Genomic DNA, 27120 nt, shown 5'->3' with positions numbered 1-27120 from the left:
GGGACAATAGCTCATCCCCAGGATGTGAATTATTTGGACTAGTTGTGAGACTGCCATGGACAAGGTCGTTGGAGATCCTTTGTGTTTCAGACCTGCTGTAAAATGTGTTATCTGGTAGAGAGTGATCAAGATGTATCTGAGGGGATTTTCTTTTGTAATTGGTAACAGTTTGGAGACCTTTCCAGACAGATAAACAGTCTTTGTTAGCAAATAGTTGTTCCAGCTGTGGACAGGAGGGGAAACAAAAGGTAGAGAACTATTTTTAGAGAAATGGCCCTAAAGGAACAAAGCATAGTGTAGGATGCCACTAGCTTAAGTCTTAACAGCACTGCATGAGAGGAGACGCCAGTGTCTATTTGTTCTGAGGGGTCCTCAGAAAGGTCAAAAGGTTGCAAACAAGATAGGAGACTGGTTATATGCCTGAAGCTTAGCTAGAGGAACATAACATTGCTGGAATGCTGAGAGGGGAGGTTATCAGAGCCTAATGTTATTGCGAAAAATGGCAACTAGGTATAGAAGATCTGATGAATGTCTGTCCTGTGAATTGTTAAGGGTTTCATGTAATTGTGTGTCCAAGTAGTCCGGACTGCTGTGCTATGTGTTGTTTGTCTTGTGAATTTTCTGTTTTACACCTATTGTATCCATAGTGGTACGGGCCAAATCCTATTTAAAGGGTGTTGCGAGCACTGGGGTTTGTTGGGAGTGGTAAGTTAGGAGTCTGGAAATGAGAGCAAGGTGCGAGTGGATATGATAAAAAGATTGTTCCTTTAGTTTGTTTCTGATACCTGGTGAAGAGACGCAGTGAGTGTTTGTGTGGCCAGCTGCGTCAGCTTCAATTAAACTGGCCTTTTGGTTTGTTTGAGTGCTGACTTGCTATGGTGTATTTTTTCTCTCTGTGAACAACACGTCCTACGGCCAACACTACCCACACAGGAGGTGTGTGCGTGACAGCTCCTCAGCTGCAGCAGGAGTCCAAGTGTGCACAGATTTCTTGTTTGGTTTGTTGTTTGAAGTTTCTGTTTGTATGTAGGAAGCAATTGTGCCAACACGTGGTCCGAGTTATAGCACGGGACGAGAGCTCCCGAAGAGCGCCTGCCTCCTGCCCGATTCGACGTCTAAAATCATCACAGAACGAGAGGAGCCAACAGGAATGCAAGTCTCTTCTGGTGAGGAGCCTCCGACACAGCCCCCAGTACTGGGTGTGCAGAAAGAATCCTGTTCTACAGTTGTGGTGCGAAATGGCCTCCAGTTCTTGTCAAATGCTGGGTTTCTCTGGACTGCAGTCCCCTGCGCATTTGGATGATTGTGATTGGTGTTGCTGTAGCTGTGCTGTCCTGAGACTGACTGGTGTCAAGACCAGCTGTACTCTGGGATCAGCAGGGCCTAGTGGTGGTATGAATTGTGGCCTCTGTTTCTCAGGTGTAACAAGTGTTTGATTACTCTGTTCTGTATGTTTATCAATAGTGGGTACTGGCCTAATTCAGCCCTGCACTCGCTGTTAGCTGTTTTTCTCTGCGCAAAGAGGAGTTTCTACAGAGTGTACTCCTGGTCTGTGAGGGGACCCCACACTTCACTGCCGTATAGGGCAATGGGTTGGATTACACTTTCAGATATTTGGAGCCAAATTCTTGTTGGTGGGTTGACATTGAAGAGCCTCCTTCTTATTGCGTAGAAAGCCCTGAGTGCCTTCTCCCTCAGTGCCTTTACTGCCAGGTCAAAACTCCCAGAAGAGCTGATGGTGAGACCGAGATATGTGTAGCAGGATGTGTGCTAACTGATTGTTGTTCAGTGTGAATTTGTACCTGTTTCCCTGAGGTCTGGCTTTCTCCTGGAAAACCATAACTCTGGTCTTGTCCAGATTGACTGGCAGTGCCCAGGTCTGACAGTCCTGCCCCAGTAGTGCCAGGCTCTGCTGTTCTGTGTCCAGATTGACTGGCAGTGCCCAGGTCTGACAGTGCTGCTCCAGTAGTGCCAGGCTCTTCTGTTCTGGGTCCAGATGGGCTGGCAGTGCCCAGGTGTGACAGTCCTGCTCCAGCAGTGCCAGGCTCTGCTGTTCTGGGTCCAGATGGGCTGGCAGTGACCAGGTCTGACAGTGCTGCTCCAGTAGTGTCAGGCTCTGCTGTTCTGGGTCCAGATGGGCTGGCAGTGTCCAGGTCTGACAGTCCTGCCCCAGTAGTGCCAGGCTCTGCTGTTCTGGGTCCAGATGGGCCATCAGAGCCCAGGTGTGAAAGTCCTGCTCCAGTAGTGCCAGGCTCTGCTGTTCTGTGTCCAGATTGACTGGCAGTGCCCAGGTCTGACAGTGCTGCTCCAGCAGTGCCGGGCTCTGCTGTTCTGGGTCCAGATGGGCTGGCAGTGACCAGGTCTGACAGTGCTGCTCCAGCAGTGCCAGACTCTGCTTTTCTGGGTCCAGATGGGTCATCAAAGCCCAGGTGTGAATGTGATGGGATGTGTGGGGGTTTGGTAGGAAGCCAGTCTGACTCTAATGCAGGACATTGTGCTCAGTAAGGAGGGCCGGTTATCAGATATTCAAGATACGACAGAGTTCCTTCCCCAGGTTACTGTTCACACTGAAGCTCCGGTACCTGTTGGGGTCGAGTCTGTCTCCATTCTTACAGACGGGCGTGATCAGTCCTTGATTCCAGGCCTCAGGGAAACAGCCGGCCGTCAGGACGAGGTTGGGGAGTTTGAGCAGGCTTTGCTGCAGGTCTGAGCTGCAGTTGGGTCAAGCGTTGTTGACTGTGTCTTGGCTACAGGCCTTTTGTGGTCTGAGAGTTGTCTGTTTGTGTATGTGCTTATCTTCTTTAGGGTGTGCATGTAGTGTCTAACCATCTCACAGTATCTGAGGCGCAGTTCAGAGTGGTGTGGTGTTGTTTTAGTTCTGGTAGTTCTCTTCAGTTGTTTCTGCACTCTGTATCAAACCATTTGATATTGTTTCTGAGTGTGTTTCATATGAATGTAGTCATTTTGATTTTAAGGCTAGTTTCTCAAAAACATGGTTTAAATTTATGAACGATTTGTTGGTTTGATACAGAGCGTTTTGAAATGTAAGGGATCAAGTAATGGGTTTATTTGCTGCTGAAAAGAGAAGAAAGAAAAAAAAGAAATGAGACAATTAGCTTGTAATGAGTTTATAACAACAGTAATTAGATTCCTGCAAGCACTCTTTTCATTGTCCAACAACTGAAAGCTTTTAGGTATAAAGGAAGGGTCCTCTAATATTTGATGTGTGAGATTGTCGTTCTATTGGAGATGTTAGTGAGTCTGAGGATTTGTGTTAATATGACAATACTGCTACTACTATTAATAATACAGCATGGCAAGACTTCTTTCAGTCATTTCCCACCCCTCCACCTCAGTGAATCACACACGTTAAACTTCCATCTCGTGTTCCAGATCAGACATGAGCAATCCTATATTACAAATACTTACCACCAGACAATTTAACCAGACAATAATTTAAGCAATTATTAATTCAACAGAAGCAGCAGGACGAGTAAAGTGCCCCTCTGATGGCCGGTCAGTGGAATTAAACTGGAAAATTTCTTAGAACTGATAATTCTTACAATGATGTGCCAATGGCGCCGCTTGGTGGTCATTCAGCAAAATTTCACCGAAAGTTTTTTTTAATTAAAATACCGTTAGTAATGTTCGTATTAATAAGTTATTTTAATTTTAAAAATATTTAAGCATTTTCAACAGCAAAGAATACATTGCATTGCAAACAAGAGTAATGAATGAATGTATTGTACATGGGTACAAAATACAAAATAAATACACTAAACCACAAATTAAAATAACATTCAAAAGGCGCGAGTCGATGACGTCAGAAGGAAGTCGCCCACAGGGCGTATGGGTAATGTAGTTTCTGTAGTTCTCTGGCCCGCACTGCCCACGTGTTTCGGTGATTTGATTGAACATCAGAATTAATTCTATTGTACCATTTCAGCGTGATTATCGTGTCATGGATTTCTATGACTGTCTTATGGGTTCTCTTGTGTGTCATGTTTATTTTAGTGGGTGGCAGTGCTGGGGCCCTGAACTGTAATCATTCGTGTTTAGTAGTTGTTACTGTGACCCTCCTGGGAGGAGGGGACCTTTGTAAGATTCCTGTCCTGGCAAACAGCAGGTGAGAGTTTGCTGTCCGACTCAATTACACCTCCGCTACCTCATTTCACCTCTTTCACCAGCCTGTAAAGGGGGTTGTGATAGTATGGGGTCTTTCTCTTTAACAACCTCAAACCGCAGGAAAGAAATGCTTCATTTATAAGATTGAAATATAACCAGATATAGTATAAAAATAGCTATTTGTGTGTATCATGTCAGAAATATTTGTTTTTATTTTAAAAGAATTTAGAAGAGAAATATGATTAATAAGGCAGTAGAATCCATTTAAACTGTCATTTTCCTGTTTAGGTATAGCCAGCAGCCATATCACCCTGCAACTCACAACTGGCAACCCACTGAAGCTAAGCAGGTGTGAGCCTGGTCAGTACCTGGATGGGAGACCTCCTGGGAAAAACTAAGGTTGCTGCTGGAAGAGGTGTTAGTGGGGCCAGCAGGGGGCGCTCACCCTTTGGTCCATGTGGGTCCTAATGCCCCAGTATAGTGATGGGGACACTATACTGTAAACAGGCGCTGTCCTTCGGATGAGACGTAAAACCGAGGTCCTGACTCTCTGTGGTCATTAAAAATCCCAGGGCGCTTCTCGAAAAGAGTAGGGGTGTAACCCCGGTGTCCTGGCCAAATTTCCAATTGGCCCTTACCAATCATGGCCTCCTAATAATCCCCTTCTATGAATTGGCTACATTACTCTGCTCTCCTCCCCACTGATAGCTGATGTGTGGTGAGCGTTCTGGCGCACTATGGCTGCCATCGCATCATCCAGGTGGATGCTGCACATTGGTGGTGGTGGAGGGGAGTCCCCATTACCTGTAAAGTGCTTTGAGTGGAGTGTCCAGAAAAGCGCTATATAAGTGTAAGCAATTATTATTAGCAATTAGGTTGGAAAGTTTAATTTGATGAAGTCCACTTGAGTGCCTAAGCAACTGTTTGGGTAGTTTGGCTGGTGTGGTGGTGCTCTCCAAATACCTGACTAAAGCAGAGACCTCCTTCCACTCCAGAATTTTTTTTTTATTTGGGTGGGATCATCTGGAGTCTTGATTCCTTTCACGGAGTCAGCAGTAGATACACAGCTGTTAGCATAGGAGGAGTACAGAAGAGGTGACAGCAGTGCTGGGGACCCTCTGGCACAACCAGAGGTGTGAAATTGAAATTGTTTGGAAGGAATGGGAAGCTAAAGGCAGAGTCACAATCTCTGATTCATGTAATCAAAACAGTAAGTTCTTTCCTCGGGCAGCTTCGTTAGAACATTTTAAATAGATGTAAAAGTGTATTTACAGACTATATCAGCCCTTTTCTTTATTAACCTAGTTTAATCTTTTTTTCAGAAGTGTAAATATATTATACTATATACCCCTGATGGAATTATTGATGTGCCATAAATATACTCTTGTTTGTATTGTATCTATTTTTATTGCTACAATAAAAAGTTAAAAAGAACTGCACTTTCGAGAAATGTCCACTGGGCGGAGATTGAAAATCAATACAGATGATAACTGTGACGTTTGTGACAGCAACTCTGAAAGATAACGTAAAGAAGGAAACTAATATTGACATTAGAAGTTACATAATACTACATTTTAAACCTATTGAAAGTAATATGAAAATATCGTTTGTATTTAAAAAAATATGATACTTCCACGATATAATAATTAACGAAATGCTGTGAGAGGAGACCCATGTTTAAACACTTTAAAACGGACGTAAATGCGTCTGTACAGACAATTTGAAACATGTACGGACCTCATCTGCTTTTGTTTGCTATTAAACAAGATTACTTGTTTAATCTTTTTCCATAACATGTACATGTATTATCGTATGTGCCCCTGACTATACTCTGTGTTATATGTAACAATACATATTTATGGCATGTATTGTTGTTATAATTAAAAATAAAAAGACGCGACTCGATTACGTCAAAAGGAAGTCGCCACAGGGCTTGTGGGAAATGTAGTCTCTATAGTGCTCTGGACTGCGCACCACACGCAGATTTGATTGAGCATCAGAATTAATTATACAATGTCAGTGTATTTACCGTGTCGCGGATTTCTATGTCTGTCTTACAAGACGGACTCGGCAGGAGCTGTTTCTTGCTCTCCGGAGTGAAGCTGCTCTGGGAAGAGACGAGCAAATCTTCAGACTCTTTGTAAATGAGACATCATGACAGCTGTGCCGACCTGCTCTTTATTGACCTGTTGAACCTGTTTGTGTAAAGAGCAGGAGTCTTGTGTACCCCTGATTGTGTTATGTGTACTCTAGTGTGTTTGCAGCGCTCGTCCTGCCTGGTTTATCAACTCGACACAGAAACAAAACCCACTGCCGTCGTGTCTGTGGGTTTCTGAGCTCTCTTGTCTTGTTTGTCTCCTGTGTTTATTTTACTTTGTTAAATAAAACGTGGTTGCCGGGGCAACGGAGCTGCAGTAGTTGTTGCCGGAGCGGGTCTGACCTCCAGCAGGTCAACAGGCGGCTTTTTTAATCTAATCTCCGAGAAAAACAGAAACTTAAGAAACTGGAGTCTAAAAAGCGCTGGCTGGAGTATTTTGTGGAAGAAACGGTGACTCGCAGGCTGTGGGACAGGACTATCAGGGACACATCAGCGTCCCTATTCATGGGGTGCTGTCTGTGTGGAGTCTGCATGCTCTGCCCCGTTCTCATGGGTCTGGTTTCCTGGGGTGCTGTCTGTGTGGATATCTGGTGAAGAGACCCAGTGAGTGTTTGTGTGGCCAGCTGCGTCAACTTCAATAAAACTGGCCTTTTGGTTTGTCTGAGTGCTGACTTGCTATGGTGTATTTTTTCTCTCTGTGAACAACACGTCCTACGGCCAACACTACCCACACAGGGGGTGTGTGCGTGACAGCTCCTCAGCTGCAGCAGGAGTCCAAGTGTGAACAGATTTCTTGTTGGGTTTTGTTGTTTGAAGTTTCTGTTTGTATGTAGGAAGCAATTGTGCCATCGCGTGGTCCGAGTTATAGCACGCGACCAGAGCTCCCGAAGAGCGCCTGCCTCCTGCCCGATTCGACGTCTAAAATCATCACAGAACGGTGAGGAGCCTCTGACACAGCCCCCAGTACTGGGTGTGCAGAAAGAATCCTATTGTACAGTTTTGGTGTGAAATGGCCTCCAGTTCTTGTAACATGATGGGTTTCTCTGGACTGCAGTCCCAGTGCACTCCGCTTTGGATTTGCAGTGGTGTTTTCTACAATGGAAAACCCTTTGTTTGTACAGAATGGAAATGGCAGTCTGCATGTTTTAATAATCTAATGTGATCATGTACTACAGCTTAAACACTGAGCCAGGTGACGTTTGATTCTAAAAGATTTCTCTATCATTTCAGCGGCGCCTTGTCTGCGGCAGCCCGGCAGCTCCTCCTCCCTTCCAGCTGAGACTCTTCCCTCTCCAGAGGTGGGTTAGTGCTCTCAGGTCATCTTCTCTCACACAGCTGCGGGGCAGAAACGCTACTTCCACTGGGCAGAGAGCAGACGGGCAGTGGGAAGGGCAGCCCTGTGTTTGGGGATCAGGGCTGTCCCTGCTGAGGGATGCTTTCAGAGCCAAAGCAACTGGCTGGGTTATGAACTTTATGGTGTGATCCAAATAAGACATAAAAAGACAGAGAATGAGAAAGAAATAGTATTGCATGTATCTGATCAAAATAGTCTCTTTCAGACAAAACAAATATTGAACAAAAACTTAGTTGCAACACACTGCACTACACTTTCTTCTAGGCTGACATTACTGATAGTTTGTGCTGTCTTCCTTTCAGTCTGCAGGGTGTGCATCTTTTTCCTCAGCTTCCTACACGAGGAATCAGTTTCTCCTGCCCTGGTTTCACTCCTTTATATCTCACAATCTTCTGCAGCTCCTGGAGGCTGACGACATGTTTGCTGTTTCTGAAAAATTGCTGACTGGCTCATCAGCACAATTGCTGATTCAAAATCCTTTACTCACATGTTGCCTTAGCCTCTGTATCACAGAGATGTGTGCTTTTCTGGGTTGGATAGATCGATAGTGTGCTTTTGCTCAGTTGCTCTGCTCAATGCGTGCTCTTTTAACTCCGGCTGGGTACGAGCACCTCACTCTCCACACGGCTTTCCAAGGCTCTGTCATCGTGTGTGAGGATGTTGTGTAGCTCGTGAAACAGTTCCCCCATTTGAGCCCTGGATTTACTGGGTACTTGAATACCTGAATCTTGCCGTCAGTCCTGATCACCTTGTTTTTGTTCTGCAAGGACAAGGCACCTCCCCAGCACTGAACACAAACTGATACTGGCGGGTTGATTGTGTTGTGGAAAAATGGGCTGTGGTGTGAGTTTGTGTCTGTGTGCCCTGTGGGGGTGAGGTGTCCCCTGCAGCGCGAACAAACATGCAGACTCCACACAGACAGCAGCCCTGGAATCAAACCCAGGGCCCCGGTGCTATGAGGCAGCGATGCTAACCACTGTGCCGCAGTGTTGCCCCCTTTGAAAATGTCTGACTTCCGTTTAATTTGAGGTCACAAGCTTATAAATGGTCTCACAACGTTTGTCTCATCTCAGGTTTCTCTGACCAGGCCCAAGGACCTGTAGTCACTGACAGCTTCTGCAGTCTGACGGTTCATTTCAGTAGGCTGGAGGGATGGCCCAATTATCCTCAAATCAGTGAGTATTGTTTTGCTCTTGTAACATGAAACATCAAAGAGAAGTCAACAGACTATTCCGTGAAACTGTTCAGACTGGCCCGTGGTGATTTTCTGGGTCCTTTAGTAAGCTGACCGGGACTGTGTCATCGACACACTTTGTGAGAAGCCAGTCTATGTGTTTGCTCTTGTGATCATTCGTGAACGAATGTAAGAGAGTGTAAGAGAGGGAGAAGATTCGGCCCTGGAGTGATCCAGTTTTCTATTTAACAACCTCAAACTGCAGGAGAGAAATGCTTCATTTCTAAGATGGAAATATAATCAGAAAGTATAACTAGCCATTTGTGTATATCATGTCAAAAAATGTTTTATATATAAAAATAATTTAGGAGAGACATTTGCTTAATAAGGCAGTAGAATAAATGTGATGCTGGTGTGATGGTGCTCTCCAACAAATGGACAGAGAGACAAAGTGAGAAAGAAAATGTATACATAACAGACATATATGCAGAATACAATACAGTGCTATAAAGTACAGTACCCTAGAGTGAAGATGGAAATCATTCATTCTGGCGCAGAAGAAGTGAATCTGCTCTCAATGGTTTTCCTGTACAAATGGAACACGTTGTGAATTCTACATAATTCACAGGAAACAAAATAAACAACTAATTCACTCCCCTGCTGTCCGTGACCCAGAGCTCAGTAATCATTTCACTACTGAAGATCATGCAGTTTTTAATGCTTTTCATTTTAACATCCTACTTGTTAATATTTCCTCTTAGATGAGAATATTCTCTTCGGCGTGTCTTTACAACTCTTCTCTTATTGCTCCTCTTGTCAGTAACCCGGTGTGAAAGCTCTCTCTGTCGGAATCAATGTCTTACCTCTCCGTCTTGTGTTTCAGGTCTCCTCTGGCTGCTGACCCTGCCGTCAGGACAGAACACATCCCGCACTGACCACACTGCTGGGTTTACTGTACGTGACAATAAAGAGCTTGAGCAACACATCTAATGTGATCTCTGCACGCTTCCCGAGGAGCAGAGATGATAAGGTCTGTGTCCGTTCCCGAGTCTTTGCGAGAGGCCTGTTTAGTCCGTCACTGAGATGATTTTAGAGGCCTGTGAGTCGTGCCCACTGAAAAATGAAATAGTGCAGCACAATGAGACTTCAAGCAAAGATCTCATTAGCCCCTTCTGTGAATTGGTGTCTCGCAAGAGATCTTCCATCTCTTTGAAAGTTTCACAGCTTTGACCTCTAGATTAGAAATGACACCAATTGCACATGGGTCCAGCAACGTTCTATATAGTGCACATCACCATCGGGATGAAAAACAAAAATCCCCAGTGGGAGTCCAGTCTTTCCCTGCTACGCAAATTGCTCTTCGTTAGGTGAGGTTGCACGTTCTTATTGGAGAATGTTGTACAGTTTCTTAATGCAATAGGGCGAGTAAGACTGAAGTTCCCCCCGTGTTGGCCGATCAGTGGAACGAAACTGAAAATAGCTCCTTAAAACTGTGATTCATACACTTGTACACTGGCTCAGCATGGTGCTCACCTTGGGTGTCTGCTGAAATTTGATTTTTTTTCAGGAGCACTGTGACCCAGAGCTCAATAATCATTTCAGCTACTGAAGATCATTCAGTTTTTAATGCTTTTCATTTTAACATCCTACTTGTTAGTATTTCCTCTTAGGTGAGAATACTCTGGTACTTTTCTGGGTCTTAGTTGAGTGAGCTTTATTAGAATAATTGAACAATACTTTCACCTCCACATAACACTCAGAGATTTTTCAAGGGTTAAATATGGGAGCTACGTTTCTTACATGTTTCCTTTTGTAAGTTGATTCACAAAGCTTTCACCACCTCCACTCCAGTGAATCACTTTGTTTAGCAAGTGATCAGGTGGAACAGTTTAATTTCTTCCTGCAAATAATGCCTTTTCCTTTTTCATCCCATTCAAGTCTCCGTCCTAGTTAGAGTCATTGTGATGTAGAACGGCAGTGGTCCAGTTGAAAGGTTCAAGGTTTCACTGTGTTTTAGAGTGCAGATAAAGAAGATAATAGGAGAGGAAACTGGAAAAGCCGTGACTCTGTCATTCCATTCAATTCAATTTATTTTCATATAGCGCCTTTCACAACAAGGTTGCCCCAAGGCGCTTAACAATGCAGGTAAATATACATTTTGTGAATACAGAACTGAAGACAATGGAGGAAAGGAACCAAAGACTCCTCAGTAAGGAGAATAAAATCCTCTAGGGGTCCAAGGTCAACTGGCTGCCCAACCCCTTTGGGCATGCTAACATTATATCATAAAAAAAAAAGAAAGAAATGAATGCGGGTATTAATCCATCCATCCATCACGTCGTCTGTATGTCAGTACCCCATGCAGGTCTCTGCAGACCAGCAGAATCCTCCTAAACGACGACTGTATCCATGATGCCCCTCTTGGATCCATGGCACTGATGCAGCATTCAACTCACATGGTGCCCAGCCCATGACAGACAGTATTTCTCCTCTGCAGCATCCCTGCGAGGCAGAACAGGTGCCTGACCTCTGAGAGCCTTGGAAGTAAGTAGAAGGAGTTTGAAGTCCGCCCTGTACCTGAGAGGAAGCCAATGAAGAGAGAGAAGTATGGGGGTTATGTGGTCATTCTTTCTGCTCCAAGTAACAATTTTAGCTGCTGCATTCTGTAAGTATTCAAACTCTTTGCTGTGACAAATCTAACGTACTTTAGGCAGACAAAATGACCTTAAAAAGCCACATGATTTTTAAGTAGTCTGTCTGTGTGTAGTAACAGTGGTTCACATTATTTCAGAACGTCTCTGTAACTTTCCTCAGTCAGCTAGTGAACATTCTGTATTTACACCACGAATGCACTACTTTGTCTCGCGCGCGGTCACACTGGCCGTCCACAGGCACGGGCAGAAGCAGGGAACACGAGGCCGCTCTGTAGTGCCCCTGTGGCTCTCCAGCAGAGGGGAGCACTTTGCTCAACAGCCCTGAGCCGAAGGACCCAGTGATAAAGCTGAAAATCTGGCAAGTCCCCCAGTCTCCCTGGGGCGCTGAAGAGGATTTCATCTGATGCTGAGGTTCCTGTAACTCAACACAAAATTGAACACGGCGAGTTATGAGTTTGTGAAGAAGTGACAGCGGAACAATGTCAAACAGGAAGTTAACCTACAGGAAAGAATGAATTGAATCTCTGATATTCAAGCAGGCAGTGTGACGTCCACTGTCTATTCAAATCTACTCTGCAAGTCTTACAATTCTTTTTCATACACCGTCTCCTGGTTATTGTTTTGTGAGTGCTTGAACTGTTTCTCAGTAGAAATAAGACCGATAACTCACTGCTTCAGGATGCACACTATCGTCGATGAAACCTGTGGTGTAAGCAAGCGAAAAGAGACAGATCCTTCTAAAACACAGAGGCCATCGGCAGGGCAGAAACACTCTGCAACAGGTAGGAGCTGTGGAGCCGTGATTCCCCCGAGCCAGAGCCCTCGTCCTCCCTCGACAGCGAACTGAGCTCCAGCGACTGGAGCAGCTACCTGCCGTCGTGGGACCTCCTGCAGATTGGGAACGGGTAAGGCAATTCGACACGAGCCCACTCCTCTTCCCACTGCTTACGCCCCTATAACAAATAGTTTCAGGGTATTCAAGTACAGGATAAAGAGATGACAGGTGTTCCCAATTGGCTGAGGATACAACTCTCTCTCTCTGAGAAAGCACACAGAGGTGGACAAAGCAATTAAATGCGTTTACAAGTCATTTCCTCTGTATCTGGTCTTTCTTTACATATCAGAAAAGTGAACTGGTGGCTGTTGAAAAGTGTCTGCTCCGTACGTAATATACATGTAAACGAGGTGATTACATATCTTGGTATTAAGATTTTCAAAAAGGTGATTTTGTGATTTGATGTTCTCTACCTTAGTAAAATAAAAAAAAACTTTATTCATGGTTGTTATTTGTCAAACACGGGCAGAAGGAGGCCTAAATGCTACAGGGTTTAGAGCATCTAATACCGATACCGACAGAGTATTATTTACAAAATTAAGCAAAGTAGGTGGTGTATGTTTCCCTAATTTAATCATTCAGGAACTAGCGGGTATAGACTTTTTACTTGAATGTCATTTGGATGCTGGAAACCCCCCTGAAACTTGCCAGCTTCCATGAAGAAGTTCTCCTCACGTGGTCTCTTATAGATAAACATACCTCCCATAGATACATCTAGAATACAGAGAAAAAATAAACCTGTGCTTTGAAAACTGGGTTTAAAATAGTATAAGCGGGGTCAACAAATTAACTGGTGTGGATGATGAAATGTAGAATCAAGCAGATTTTATGAATAGATATAATGTTTGTGATACATCTGATAACAATCCGTCGTAACCAGAGCTACTCCTAGAGAGGTATTGATGCTTTTAAGAAACTAACAGTATACCATCAGAAACTATGGAAGAATTTACAACCTTTATTAGACTACAAGGAAAACAATTTAGTTATACTTGTACTAATAAATACTTCAGATCCTTCTCGCAATCTCACAATATCTTGTCAAACTATTTTGGAGCACCTCTTTGGGGAAAGTGAGTGGAATCAAACATGACTATTGTCAAACAGATTTTGTATGAATAATAAGGTTAAGGCGTCAGTACAAAATTGTACATTGAATCGACCCGATAAAGATACACAGTGTGCATAGATTTAAAAGTAATATAGATGATAATTGTCTATCTCAAAGCAGCCCAGAAACCTTACGTTTGTTTTTGTTTTGTTCTGTTGTTAAAACACTCTGAACAGATCGGCAAAATGGTGTAAAAAAGGCTTCTAATTCTGACATTTCCTGTAGACAAATTGATGTTATTTTACTGCTCAATACTGCTGAACCGAATCTAAAATATAATGTATCATTGGCTTAATCATTATACTTGCTCGTTATTAGATGTATAAATAGCCTAAAGATGAGAAATAATCGAAAATTGAATAATTAGACCGTATGTCGTAGTAGCAGATTGTACTTCTCGCCTACTTGATGTGGTCGAGCAACTCCACAATCGCCATACAATCCGTCCGTTCTCATGCTCTGACTTTCAGGTTGGGCAGTGGACTGGATTCCAGGGCAAACTCGTTCTTGTTTGATTATCCGTGTGAAATCTCGCCCAATATAACAGGCAAGCTCATGCACTGAAATTATGCGCTTCCAAATTGAAGCGACACGCATTTGAATAATTCAAAATACACACGAGGGAACGTCTCCAAACCATGTCTAAGTATCACAACATGAAAGCTGTGCGTACCTTATCTTTATTTGCCTGTATAATGTACTCCGGTGATCTGTAACGTAGTCTTGCGTGCATCGTAAAGGATCCGGACTTCCGGCTACGAAAAACCCGGAGTGGATCGGCCTTCCACCGGACCCGGACTTCCGGCTACGGAAAACCCGGAGTGGATCAGCCTTTGCAACGGATCCGGACTTCCGGCTACGGAAAACCCGGAGTGGATCGGCCTTCCACTGGATCCGGACTTCCCGCTACGGAAAACCCGGAGTGGATCAGCCTTCCACCGGACCCGGACTTCCGGCTACGGAAAACCCGGAGTGGATCGGCCTTCCACTGGATCCGGACTGCCGGCTACGGAAAACCCGGAGTGGATCGACCTTCAACTGTATCCGGACTGCCGGCTACGGAAAACCCGGAGTGGATCGGCCTTCCACTGGATCCGGACTGCCGGCTACGGAAAACCCGGAGTGGATCGGTCTTCCACTGGATCCGGACTGCCGGCTACGGAAAACCCGGAGTGGATCGGCCTTCCACTGGATCCGGACTGCCGGCTACGGAAAACCCGGAGTGGATCGGCCTTCCACTGGATCCGGACTGTGAGCAGCTTTTGTCCAATCGGCGCTGAGATTTCAGCAGGAGGCGGGAGACGGGCTCTTGTCCAGTCACACAGCTTCAGTCCCGGGACATTTCCGAATTCCGGCGGGCGGTGACACTTCCGAGAAATGTCCACTGGGTGGCGACAGAGATACACGGAGCTGAGTCTCAAAGCGCTATCGGAAAGACTTGAAATCGGAAAGAAATACATTTGTTACATTTTAATCCCATTGAAAAGGAAGATGAAAATATCGTTTGTATTTTAAAACATTATTATACTTGCGCAACATAATTATTAAGGGAATGGTGTGAGAGGAGACCGTGTTTGAACAGTTTAAGACGGATGTAAAGACATTTTATTTCAGAATGTCTTTCTGAAATGTGTCTGTTTCTGTGTTGTAAGAACGTTGAAGCATGGACGGGCCTTATCTGCATTTAGCTTGTTGAATCTTTTTTTCCATAAAATGTACATGTATTATTGCATGTATCCTGACAACACGACTGCTACGTTACGTTTTCTTGTAGTTTTTGGTCTCATAAAAAATACAAAAGTATGAGTCGATGACGTCAAAATGGTGTCGCCCACAGGGCTTATGGGTAATGTAGTCTCTGTAGTTCACTGGGCTGCCCTGCCCATGTGTTTCGCTGATTTCATTGAACATTAGAATGAATTATATTAATACAATTTCAGCGTATTTATCGTGTCTTGTATTTCTTTGTCTCTCTTATGTGTTCCCTTGTGTGTATGTTTTCTTGTATTTCACTTGTCTGCGGCGCTGGTTAATCGACCCGGCACATAAAGCAAACCCACTGTCCTCGTGTTTCTTAGCTCCCGTCTTGTTTGCAAACTTTTCTCCTGTGTTTATTTTACTTTGTCAATAAAACGTGGTTGCCGAGGAAACGGTGCTGCAGAAGTTGTTGCGAGCTGACCTCTAGGAGGTAAACAGTCGGCTTTTGTAATCTAATCAGCGAGCAAAGCAGAACGTTAGTCTAAAAAGCGCTGGCTGAGTATTTTGTGGACATTATGCAGAAGAAAAGGAAGAAACGGTGAGTCGCAGGCTGTCGGTAAATATCAGCGCTGGACACCAGCCTCACACCGCTGGGCTCACTGCGCCATGAGCGAGTCCGTCGGCGCCTCCTCCTGCTGGGGTGTGTTACTGCAGGAGTGAGGAGTCTCCGGTCTCCGGTCGCGTCCTGATCTGCAAGTGGAGGTGAGAGACGGCGGCGCAGTGGGTGGCAGCGCTGGGAGCCTGGATTTAGTTCCTGGGGTGCTGTTTGTGTGGAGTTTGCATGCTCTTTTCAGGTTTCTCCGACCCGGAGAGTGAACAAAGAAGTGATAAGGGCCCATAACACCTAAGCTCGGCACTCTCACACTCGTCAGCCACACGAGCTTCCTCCTGGTAAAATACTGGGCAAGCCCCTTTCTGACAGGGACAGTGGAAAACCCCCTGAGGGAGATGGGCTGAGGGGAGGAATAAAACCATCTGAGCCGGAACGGAGCACGCTCCCGATTCCCACCAGACCCGGGAGTCGACACAGGCAGCACAAGGGAAGCTGCGGAGCGCGAGTTCACGGAGGCAAGGACCGATGGACGACCACGGGAGACAGTGGCATCGGAACAGAGGTACTGTACAGAGACTTTTAATACCTGAAGGCAAGGAGCGAGAAACCGGCCCGGCTAGCCGCTCCAAACTGAGGGGAATGGAATACAGTTCGCGGGAGGATTTCTAGTGGAACCTGAACGGAGTCTGGGGAAATGGGACCGGCCTCTCGTTCACTGGGGCCATCAAAGACTTTACAGGTACGAAGAAGAATCGTTCGAGTGGCCACTCTTCGGTACTTGACAGAAAAGACTGCCGTCCCTCTGGATTCATTATGACCCTTGGAAGGACCTTGGACCTTGGAAGGACCTTGGAAGGACCTTTTGTTGCTGCTGTTTTCGTTGTGTCTTTGGCTGATGGTGAATGTGGATAGAAAATAAAAAGGTCACTTATACGATACACATGCTTGTCGCTGGTCTGTGTGGGCATTGGTGGATCTGGGAGATCAACAGAACCTGTGGTAATGGAGAGGGGCCCTAGCATCCTGTTTGCATTGCTAGGTGCCGTAGTCATATATGAGGCAGGAAATAATTCTTGTTTGAGGGGTCACCTCACTGTGACACGAACGTGTTGGGAAGACGCGCCAGTTCTGACGTTAGTGCGACGGGTCTGTAGGCATTAAGGCAGGTTCTTGTGTCCTTTTTTGGAACAGGAACAATAACAGAAGATTTGAAGCAGTCTGGCACTGTGCACTGGGACAATGATTGCTTAAAAACGTCTGTAAAGATTGGAGCGAGTTGGCCAGCACAGGGCTGTAGTGTGGCTGGAGATACACAGTCAGGTCCTGCTGCCTTTTTACAGTTTTGCTTTTTGAATAGCCTTAACACATCCTGTTCTTTGCTTCACAGGGCATTCTCAAGACTTGTAAACGGCGTCAAGTGTTCGTGAGAGATTGAGTGTGAGTGGGTGTGGCACTCCAGTTGAGTGGGGGACAATAGCTCATCCCCAGGATGTGAATTATTTGGACGAGTTGCGAGACTGCCATGGACAAGGTCGTTGGAGATCCTTTGTGTTTCAGACCTGCTGTAAAATGTGTTATCTGGTAGAGAGTGATCAAGATGTATCTGAGGGGATTTTCTTTTGGAATTGGTAACAGTTTGGAGACCTTTCCAGACAGATAAACAGTCTTTGTTAGCAAACAGTTGTTCCAGCTGTGGACAGGAGGGGAAACAAAAGGTAGAGAACACTATTTTTAGAGAAATGGCCCTAAAGGAACAAAGCATAGTGTAGGATGCCACTAGCTTAAGTCTTAACAGCACTGCATGAGAGGAGACGCCAGTGTCTATTTGTTCTGAGGGGTCCTCAGAAAGGTCAAAAGGTTGCAAACAGATAGGAGACTGGTTATATGCCTGAAGCTTAGCTAGAGGAACATAACATTGCTGGAATGCTGAGAGGGGAGGTTATCAGAGCCTAATAATAATAATAATAATAATAATAATAATAATAATTGCTTACACTTATATAGCGCTTTTCTGGACACTCCACTCAAAGCGCTTTACAGGTAATGGGGACTCCCCTCCACCACCACCAATGTGCAGCATCCACCTGGATGATGCGACGGCAGCCATAGTGCGCCAGAACGCTCACCACACATCAGCTATCAGTGGGGAGGAGAGCAGAGTAATGTAGCCAATTCATAGAAGGGGATTATTAGGAGGCCATGATTGGTAAGGGCCAATTGGAAATTTGGCCAGGACACCGGGGTTACACCCCTACTCTTTTCAAGAAGCGCCCTGGGATTTTTAATGACCACAGAGAGTCAGGACCTCGGTTTTACGTCTCATCCGAAGGACAGCGCCTGTTTACAGTATAGTGTCCCCATCACTATACTGGGGCATTAGGACCCACATGGACCACTTGCTATGGTGTATTTTTTCTCTCTGTGAACAACACGTCCTACGGCCAACACTACCCACACAGGACAGCTCCTCAGCTGCAGCAGGAGTCCAAGTGTGCACAGATTTCTTGTTGGGGTTTGTTGTTTGAAGTTTCTGTTTGTATGTAGGAAGCAATTGTGCCATCGCGTGGTCCGAGTTATAGCACGCGACGAGAGCTCCCGAAGAGCGCCTGCCTCCTGCCCGATTCGATGTCTAAAATCATCACAGAACGAGAGGAGCCAACAGGAATGCAAGTCTCTTCTGGTGAGGAGCCTCCGACACAGCCCCCAGTACTGGGTGTGCAGAAAGAATCCTGTTCTACAGTTGTGGTGCGAAATGGCCTCCGATCCTTGTCAAATGCTGGGTTTCTCTGGACTGCAGTCCCCTCTGCATTTGGATGATTGTGATTGGTGTTGCTGCAGCTGTGCTGTCCTGAGACTGACTGGTGTCAAGACCAGCTGTACTCTGGGATCAGCAGGGCCTAGTGGTGGTATGAATTGTGGCCTCTGTTTCTCAGGTGTAACAAGTGTTTGATTACTCTGTTCTGTATGTTTATCAATAGTGGGTACTGGCCTAATTCAGCCCTGCACTCGCTGTTAGCTGTTTTTCTCTGCGCAAGGAGGAGTTTCTACAGAGTGTACTCCTGGTCTGTGAGGGGACCCCACACTTCACTGCCGTATAGGGCAATGGGTTGGATTACACTTTCAGATATTTGGAGCCAAATTCTTGTTGGTGGGTTGACATTGAAGAGCCTCCTTCTTATTGCGTAGAAAGCCCTGAGTGCCTTCTCCCTCAGTGCCTTTACTGCCAGGTCAAAACTCCCAGAAGAGCTGATGGTGAGACCGAGATATGTGTAGCTGGATGTGTGCTAACTGATTGTTGTTCAGTGTGAATTTGTACCTGTTTCCCTGAGGTCTGGCTTTCTCCTGGAAAACCATAACTCTGGTCTTGTCCAGATTGACTGGCAGTGCCCAGGTCTGACAGTCCTGCTCCAGCAGTGCCAGGCTCTGCTGTTCTGGGTCCAGATTGACTGGCAGTGCCCAGGTGTGACAGTGCTGCTCCAGCAGTGCCAGGCTCTGCTGTTCTGGGTCCAGATGGGCTGGCAGTGACCAGGTCTGACAGTGCTGCTCCAGCAGTGCCAGACTCTGCTTTTCTGGGTCCAGATGGGTCATCAAAGCCCAGGTGTGAATGTGATGGGATGTGTGGGGGTTTGGTAGGAAGCCAGTCTGACTCTAATGCAGGACATTGTGCTCAGTAAGGAGGGCCGGTTATCAGATATTCAAGATACGACAGAGTTCCTTCCCCAGGTTACTGTTCACACTGAAGCTCCGGTACCTGTTGGGGTCGAGTCTGTCTCCATTCTTACAGACGGGCGTGATCAGCCCTTGATTCCAGGCCTCAGGGAAACAGCCGGCCGTCAGGACGAGGTTGGGGAGTTTGAGCAGGCTTTGCTGCAGGTCTGAGCTGCAGTAGGGTCAAGCGTTGTTGACTGTGTCTTGGCTACAGGCCTTTTGTGGTCTGAGAGTTGTCTGTTTGTGTATGTGCTTATCTTCTTTAGGGTGTGCATGTAGTGTCTAACCATCTCACAGTATCTGAGGCGCAGTTCAGAGTGGTGTGGTGTTGTTTTAGTTCTGGTAGTTCTCTTCAGTTGTTTCTGCACTCTGTATCAAACCATTTGATATTGTTTCTGAGTGTGTTTCATATGAATGTAGTCATTTTGATTTTAAGGCTAGTTTCTCAAAAACATGGTTTAAATTTATGAACGATTTGTTGGTTTGATACAGAGCATTTTGAAATGTAAGGGATCAAGTAATGGGTTTATTTGCTGCTGAAAAGAGAAGAAAGAAAAAAAAGAAATGAGACAATTAGCTTGTAATGAGTTTATAACAACAGTAATTAGATTCCTGCAAGCACTCTTTTCATTGTCCAACAACTGAAAGCTTTTAGGTATAAAGGAAGGGTCCTCTAATATTTGATGTGTGAGATTGTCGTTCTATTGGAGATGTTAGTGAGTCTGAGGATTTGTGTTAATATGACAATACTGCTACTACTATTAATAATACAGCATGGCAAGACTTCTTTCAGTCATTTCCCACCCCTCCACCTCAGTGAATCACACACGTTAAACTTCCATCTCGTGTTCCAGATCAGACATGAGCAATCCTATATTACAAATACTTACCACCAGACAATTTAACCAGACAATAATTTAAGCAATTATTAATTCAACAGAAGCAGCAGGACGAGTAAAGTGCCCCTCTGATGGCCGGTCAGTGGAATTAAACTGGAAAATTTCTTAGAACTGATAATTCTTACAATGATGTGCCAATGGCGCCGCTTGGTGGTCATTCAGCAAAATTTCACCGAAAGTTTTTTTTAATTAAAATACCGTTAGTAATGTTCGTATTAATAAGTTATTTTAATTTTAAAAATATTTAAGCACTTTCAACAGCAAAGAATACATTGCATTGCAAACAAGAGTAATGAATGAATGTATTGTACATGGGTACAAAATACAAAATAAATACACTAAACCACAAATTAAAATAACATTCAAAAGGCGCGAGTCGATGACGTCAGAAGGAAGTCGCCCACAAGGCGTATGGGTAATGTAGTTTCTGTAGTTCTCTGGCCCGCACTGCCCACGTGTTTCGGTGATTTGATTGAACATCAGAATTAATTCTATTGTACCATTTCAGCGTGATTATCGTGTCATGGATTTCCATGACTGTCTTGTGGGTTCTCTTGTGTGTCATGTTTATTTTAGTGGGTGGCAGTGCTGGGGCCCTGAACTGTAATCATTCGTGTTTAGTAGTTGTTACTGTGACCCTCCTGGGAGGAGGGGACCTTTGTAAGATTCCTGTCCTGGCAAACAGCAGGTGAGAGTTTGCTGTCCGACTCAATTACACCTCCGCTACCTCATTTCACCTCTTTCACCAGCCTGTAAAGGGGGTTGTGATAGTATGGGGTCTTTCTCTTTAACAACCTCAAACCGCAGGAAAGAAATGCTTCATTTATAAGATTGAAATATAACCAGATATAGTATAAAAATAGCTATTTGTGTGTATCATGTCAGAAATATTTGTTTTTATTTTAAAAGAATTTAGAAGAGAAATATGATTAATAAGGCAGTAGAATCCATTTAAACTGTTTAGGTATAGCCAGCAGCCATATCACCCTGCAACTCACAACTGGCAACCCACTGAAGCTAAGCAGGTGTGAGCCTGGTCAGTACCTGGATGGGAGACCTCCTGGGAAAAACTAAGGTTGCTGCTGGAAGAGGTGTTAGTGGGGCCAGCAGGGGGCGCTCACCCTGTGGTCCATGTGGGTCCTAATGCCCCAGTATAGTGATGGGGACACTATACTGTAAACAGGCGCTGTCCTTCGGATGAGACGTAAAACCGAGGTCCTGACTCTCTGTGGTCATTAAAAATCCCAGGGCGCTTCTTGAAAAGAGTAGGGGTGTAACCCCGGTGTCCTGGCCAAATTTCCAATTGGCCCTTACCAATCATGGCCTCCTAATAATCCCCTTCTATGAATTGGCTACATTACTCTGCTCTCCTCCCCACTGATAGCTGATGTGTGGTGAGCGTTCTGGCGCACTATGGCTGCCGTCGCATCATCCAGGTGGATGCTGCACATTGGTGGTGGTGGAGGGGAGTCCCCATTACCTGTAAAGTGCTTTGAGTGGAGTGTCCAGAAAAGCGCTATATAAGTGTAAGCAATTATTATTATTATTAGGTTGGAAAGTTTAATTTGATCAAGTCCACTTGAGTGCCTAAGCAACTGTTTGGGTAGTTTGGCTGGTGTGGTGGTGCTCTCCAAATACCTGACTAAAGCAGAGACCTCCTTCCACTCCAGAATTTTTTTTTTATTTGGGTGGGATCATCTGGAGTCTTGATTCCTTTCACGGAGTCAGCAGTAGATACACAGCTGTTAGCATAGGAGGAGTACAGAAGAGGTGACAGCAGTGCTGGGGACCCTCTGGCACAACCAGAGGTGTGAAATTGAAATTGTTTGGAAGGAATGGGAAGCTAAAGGCAGAGTCACAATCTCTGATTCATGTAATCAAAACAGTAAGTTCTTTCCTCAGGCAGCTTCGTTAGAACATTTTAAATAGATGTAAAAGTGTATTTACAGACTATATCAGCCCTTTTCTTTATTAACCTAGTTTAATCTTTTTTTCAGAAGTGTAAATATATTATACTATATACCCCTGATGGATTTATTGATGTGCTATAAATATACTCTTGTTTGTATTGTATCTATTTTTATTGCTACAATAAAAAGTTAAAAAGAACTGCACTTTCGAGAAATGTCCACTGGGCGGCGACAGAGATACACGAGTCTATGGCGGCGAGTCCAATAGCGCCTCCGTATAGATCCTCGTTGTGCAGAGATTGAAAATCAATACAGATGATAACTGTGACGTTTGTGACAGCAACTCTGAAAGATAACGTAAAGAAGGAAACTAATATTGACATTAGAAGTTACATAATACTACATTTTAAACCTATTGAAAGTAATATGAAAATATCGTTTGTATTTAAAAAAATATGATACTTCCACGATATAATAATTAACGAAATGCTGTGAGAGGAGACCCATGTTTAAACACTTTAAAACGGACGTAAATGCGTCTATACAGACAATTTGAAACATGAACGGACCTCATCTGCTTTTGTTTGCTATTAAACAAGATTACTTGTTTAATCTTTTTCCATAACATGTACATGTATTATCGTATGTGCCCCTGACTATACTCTGTGTTATATGTAACAATACATATTTATGGCATGTATTGTTGTTATAATTAAAAATAAAAAGACGCGACTCGATTACGTCAAAAGGAAGTCGCCACAGGGCTTGTGGGAAATGTAGTCTCTATAGTGCTCTGGACTGCGCTCCACACGCAGATTTGATTGAGCATCAGAATTAATTATACAATGTCAGTGTATTTACCATGTCGCGGATTTCTATGTCTGTCTTACAAGACGGACTCGGCAGGAGCTGTTTCTTGTTCTCCGGAGTGAAGCTGCTCTGGGAAGAGACGAGCAAATCTTCAGACTCTTTGTAAATGAGACATCATGACAGCTGTGCCGACCTGCTCTTTATTGACCTGTTGAACCTGTTTGTGTAAAAAGCGGGAGTTTTGTGTACCCCTGATTGTGTTATGTGTACTCTAGTGTGTTTGCAGCGCTCGTCCTGCCTGGTTTATCAACTCGACACAGAAACAGAACCCACTGCCGTCGTGTCTGTGGGTTTCTGAGCTGTCTTGTCTTGTTTGCAAACTTTTCTCCTGTGTTTATTTTACTTTGTTAAATAAAACGTGGTTGCCGGGGCAACGGAGCTGCAGTAGTTGTTGCCGGAGCGGGTCTGACCTCCAGCAGGTCAACAGGCGGCTTTTTTAATGTAATCTGCGAGAAAAACAGAAACTTAAGAAACTTGAGTCTAAAAAGCGCTGGCTGGAGTATTTTGTGGAAGAAACGGTGACTCGCAGGCTGTGGGACAGGACTATCAGGGACACATCAGCGCTGGACACCAGCCTCACACCGCTGGGCTCACTGCACCATGAGCGAGTCCGTCGGCGCCTCCTCCTGCTGGGGTGTGTTACTGCAGGAGTGAGGAGTCTCCGGTCTCCGGTCGCGTCATGATCTGCAAGTGGAGGTGAGAGACGGCGGCGCAGTGGGTGGCAGCGCTGGGAGCCTGGATTTAGTTCCTGGGGTGCTGTCTGTGTGGAGTCTGCATGCTCTGCCTGTGTTCTCATGGGTCTGGTTTCCTGGGGTGCTGTCTGTGTGGAGTCTGCATGCTCTGCCTGTGTTCTCATGGGTCTGGTTTCCTGGGGTACTGTCTGTGTGGAGTCTGCATGCTCTGCCCCTGTTCTCATGGGTCTGCTTTCCTGGGGTGCTGTCTGTGTGGATATCTGGTGAAGAGACCCAGTGAGTGTTTGTGTGGCCAGCTGCGTCAACTTCAATAAAACTGGCCTTTTGGTTTGTTTGAGTGCTGACTTGCTATGGTGTATTTTTTCTCTCTGTGAGCAACACGTCCTACGGCCAACACTACCCACACAGGGGGTGTGTGTGTGACAGCTCCTCAGCTGCAGCAGGAGTCCAAGTGTGCACAGATTTCTTGTTGGGTTTTGTTGTTTGAAGTTTCTGTTTGTATATAGGAAGCAATTGTGCCATCGCGTGGTCCGAGTTATAGCACGCGACGAGAGCTCCCGAAGAGCGCCTGCCTCCTGCCCGATTCTACGTCTAAAATCATCACAGAACGGTGAGGAGCCTGTGACACAGCCCCCAGTACTGGGTGTGCAGAAAGAATCCTATTGTACAGTTCTGGTGTGAAATGGCCTCCAGTTCTTGTAACATGATGGGTTTCTCTGGACTGCAGTCCCAGTGCACTCCGCTTTGGATTTGCAGTGGTGTTTTCTACAATGGAAAACCCTTTGTTTGTACAGAATGGAAATGGCAGTCTGCATGTTTTAATAATCTAATGTGATCATGTACTACAGCTTAAACACTGAGCCAGGTGACGTTTGATTCTAAAAGATTTCTCTATCATTTCAGCGGCGCCTTGTCTGCGGCAGCCCGGCAGCTCCTCCTCCCTTCCAGCTGAGACTCTTCCCTCTCCAGAGGTGGGTTAGTGCTCTCAGGTCATCTTCTCTCACACAGCTGCGGGGCAGAAACGCTACTTCCACTGGGCAGAGAGCAGACGGGCAGTGGGAAGGGCAGCCCTGTGTTTGGGGATCAGGGCTGTCCCTGCTGAGGGATGCTTTCAGAGCCAAAGCAACTGGCTGGGTTATGAACTTTATGGTGTGATCCAAATAAGACATAAAAAGACAGAGAATGAGAAAGAAATAGTATTGCATGTATCTGATCAAAATAGTCTCTTTCAGACAAAACAAATATTGAACAAAAACTTAGTTGCAACACACTGCACTACACTTTCTTCTAGGCTGACATTACTGATAGTTTGTGCTGTCTTCCTTTCAGTCTGCAGGGTGTGCATCTTTTTCCTCAGCTTCCTACACGAGGAATCAGTTTCTCCTGCCCTGGTTTCACTCCTTTATATCTCACAATCTTCTGCAGCTCCTGGAGGCTGACGACATGTTTGCTGTTTCTGAAAAATTGCTGACTGGCTCATCAGCACAATTGCTGGTTCAAAATCCTTTACTCACATGTTGCCTTAGCCTCTGTATCACAGAGATGTGTGCTTTTCTGGGTTGGATAGATCGATAGTGTGCTTTTGCTCAGTTGCTCTGCTCAATGCGTGGTCTTTTAACTCCGGCTGGGTACGAGCACCTCACTCTCCACACGGCTTTCCAAGGCTCTGTCATCGTGTGTGAGGATGTTGTGCAGCTCGTGAAACAGTTCCCCCATTTGAGCCCTGGATTTACTGGGTACTTGAATACCTGAATCTTGCCGTCAGTCCTGATCACCTTGTTTTTGTTCTGCAAGGACAAGGCACCTCCCCAGCACTGAACACAAACTGATACTGGCGGGTTGATTGTGTTGTGGTGTGAGTTTGTGTCTGTGGGGGTGAGGTGTCCCCTGCAGCGCGAACAAACATGCAGACTCCACACAGACAGCACCCCTGGAATCAAACCCAGGGCCCCGGTGCTATGAGGCAGCGATGCTAACCACTGTGCCGCAGTGTTGCCCCCTTTGAAAATGTCTGACTTCCGTTTAATTTGAGGTCACAAGCTTATAAATGGTCTCACAACGTTTGTCTCATCTCAGGTTTCTCTGACCAGTCCCAAGGACCTGTAGTCACTGACAGCTTCTGCAGTCTGACGGTTCATTTCAGTAGGCTGGAGGGATGGCGCAATTATCCTCAAATCAGTGAGTATTGTTTTGCTCTTGTAACATGAAACATCAAAGAGAAGTCAACAGACTATTCCGTGAAACTGTTCAGACCGGCCCGTGGTGATTTTCTGGGTCCTTTAGTAAGCTGACCAGGACTGTGTCATCGACACACTTTGTGAGAAGCCAGTCTATGTGTTTGCTCTTGTGATCATTCGTGAACGAATGTAAGAGAGTGTAAGAGAGGGAGAAGATTCGGCCCTGGAGTGATCCAGTTTTCTATTTAACAACCTCAAACTGCAGGAGAGAAATGCTTCATTTCTAAGATGGAAATATAATCAGAAAGTATAACTAGCCATTTGTGTATATCATGTCAAAAAATGTTTTATATATAAAAATAATTTAGGAGAGACATTTGCTTAATAAGGCAGTAGAATAAATGTGATGCTGGTGTGATGGTGCTCTCCAACAAATGGACAGAGAGACAAAGTGAGAAAGAAAATGTATACATAACAGACATATATGCAGAATACAATACAGTGCTATAAAGTACAGTACCCTAGAGTGAAGATGGAAATCATTCATTCTGGCGCAGAAGAAGTGAATCTGCTCTCAATGGTTTTCCTGTACAAATGGAACACGTTGTGAATTCTACATAATTCACAGGAAACAAAATAAACAACTCATTCACTCCCCTGCTGTCCGTGACCCAGAGCTCAGTAATCATTTCACTACTGAAGATCATGCAGTTTTTAATGCTTTTCATTTTAACATCCTACTTGTTAATATTTCCTCTTAGATGAGAATATTCTCTTCGGCGTGTCTTTACAACTCTTCTCTTATTGCTCCTCTTGTCAGTAACCCGGTGTGAAAGCTCTCTCTGTCGGAATCAATGTCTTACCTCTCCGTCTTGTGTTTCAGGTCTCCTCTGGCTGCTGACCCTGCCGTCAGGACAGAACACATCCCGCACTGACCACACTGCTGGGTTTACTGTACGTGACAATAAAGAGCTTGAGCAACACATCTAATGTGATCTCTGCACGCTTCCCGAGGAGCAGAGATGATAAGGTCTGTGTCCGTTCCCGAGTCTTTGCGAGAGGCCTGTTTAGTCCGTCACTGAGATGATTTTAGATGCCTGTGAGTCGTGCCCACTGAAAAATGAAATAGTGCAGCACAATGAGACTTCAAGCAAAGATCTCATTAGCCCCTTCTGTGAATTGGTGTCTCGCAAGAGATCTTC

General features: G+C 45.1%; 2 long non-coding RNA genes across 2 annotated transcripts; both read left to right on the top strand.

Annotated features, from left to right (window-relative positions):
* The first annotated feature begins 8671 nt into the window (after nt 1-8671).
* On the top strand, nt 8672-9734 carry LOC138240751 (uncharacterized). The gene is made up of 2 exons (XR_011189995.1): nt 8672-8752; nt 9635-9734. It is a non-coding gene; the product is annotated as an uncharacterized lncRNA (long non-coding RNA).
* Nucleotides 9735-15505: 5771 nt separating this feature from the next.
* Nucleotides 15506-26901, top strand: LOC138240787 (uncharacterized). The gene is made up of 2 exons (XR_011190029.1): nt 15506-16401; nt 26802-26901. It is a non-coding gene; the product is annotated as an uncharacterized lncRNA (long non-coding RNA).
* Nucleotides 26902-27120: the final 219 nt, after the last annotated feature.

The sequence above is a fragment of the Lepisosteus oculatus genome, chromosome 7 (assembly GCF_040954835.1).
Source record: "Lepisosteus oculatus isolate fLepOcu1 chromosome 7, fLepOcu1.hap2, whole genome shotgun sequence".
In the NCBI taxonomy this organism is placed as follows: domain Eukaryota; kingdom Metazoa; phylum Chordata; class Actinopteri; order Semionotiformes; family Lepisosteidae; genus Lepisosteus; species Lepisosteus oculatus.
This window is presented reverse-complemented; position numbering and strand designations above follow the sequence as displayed.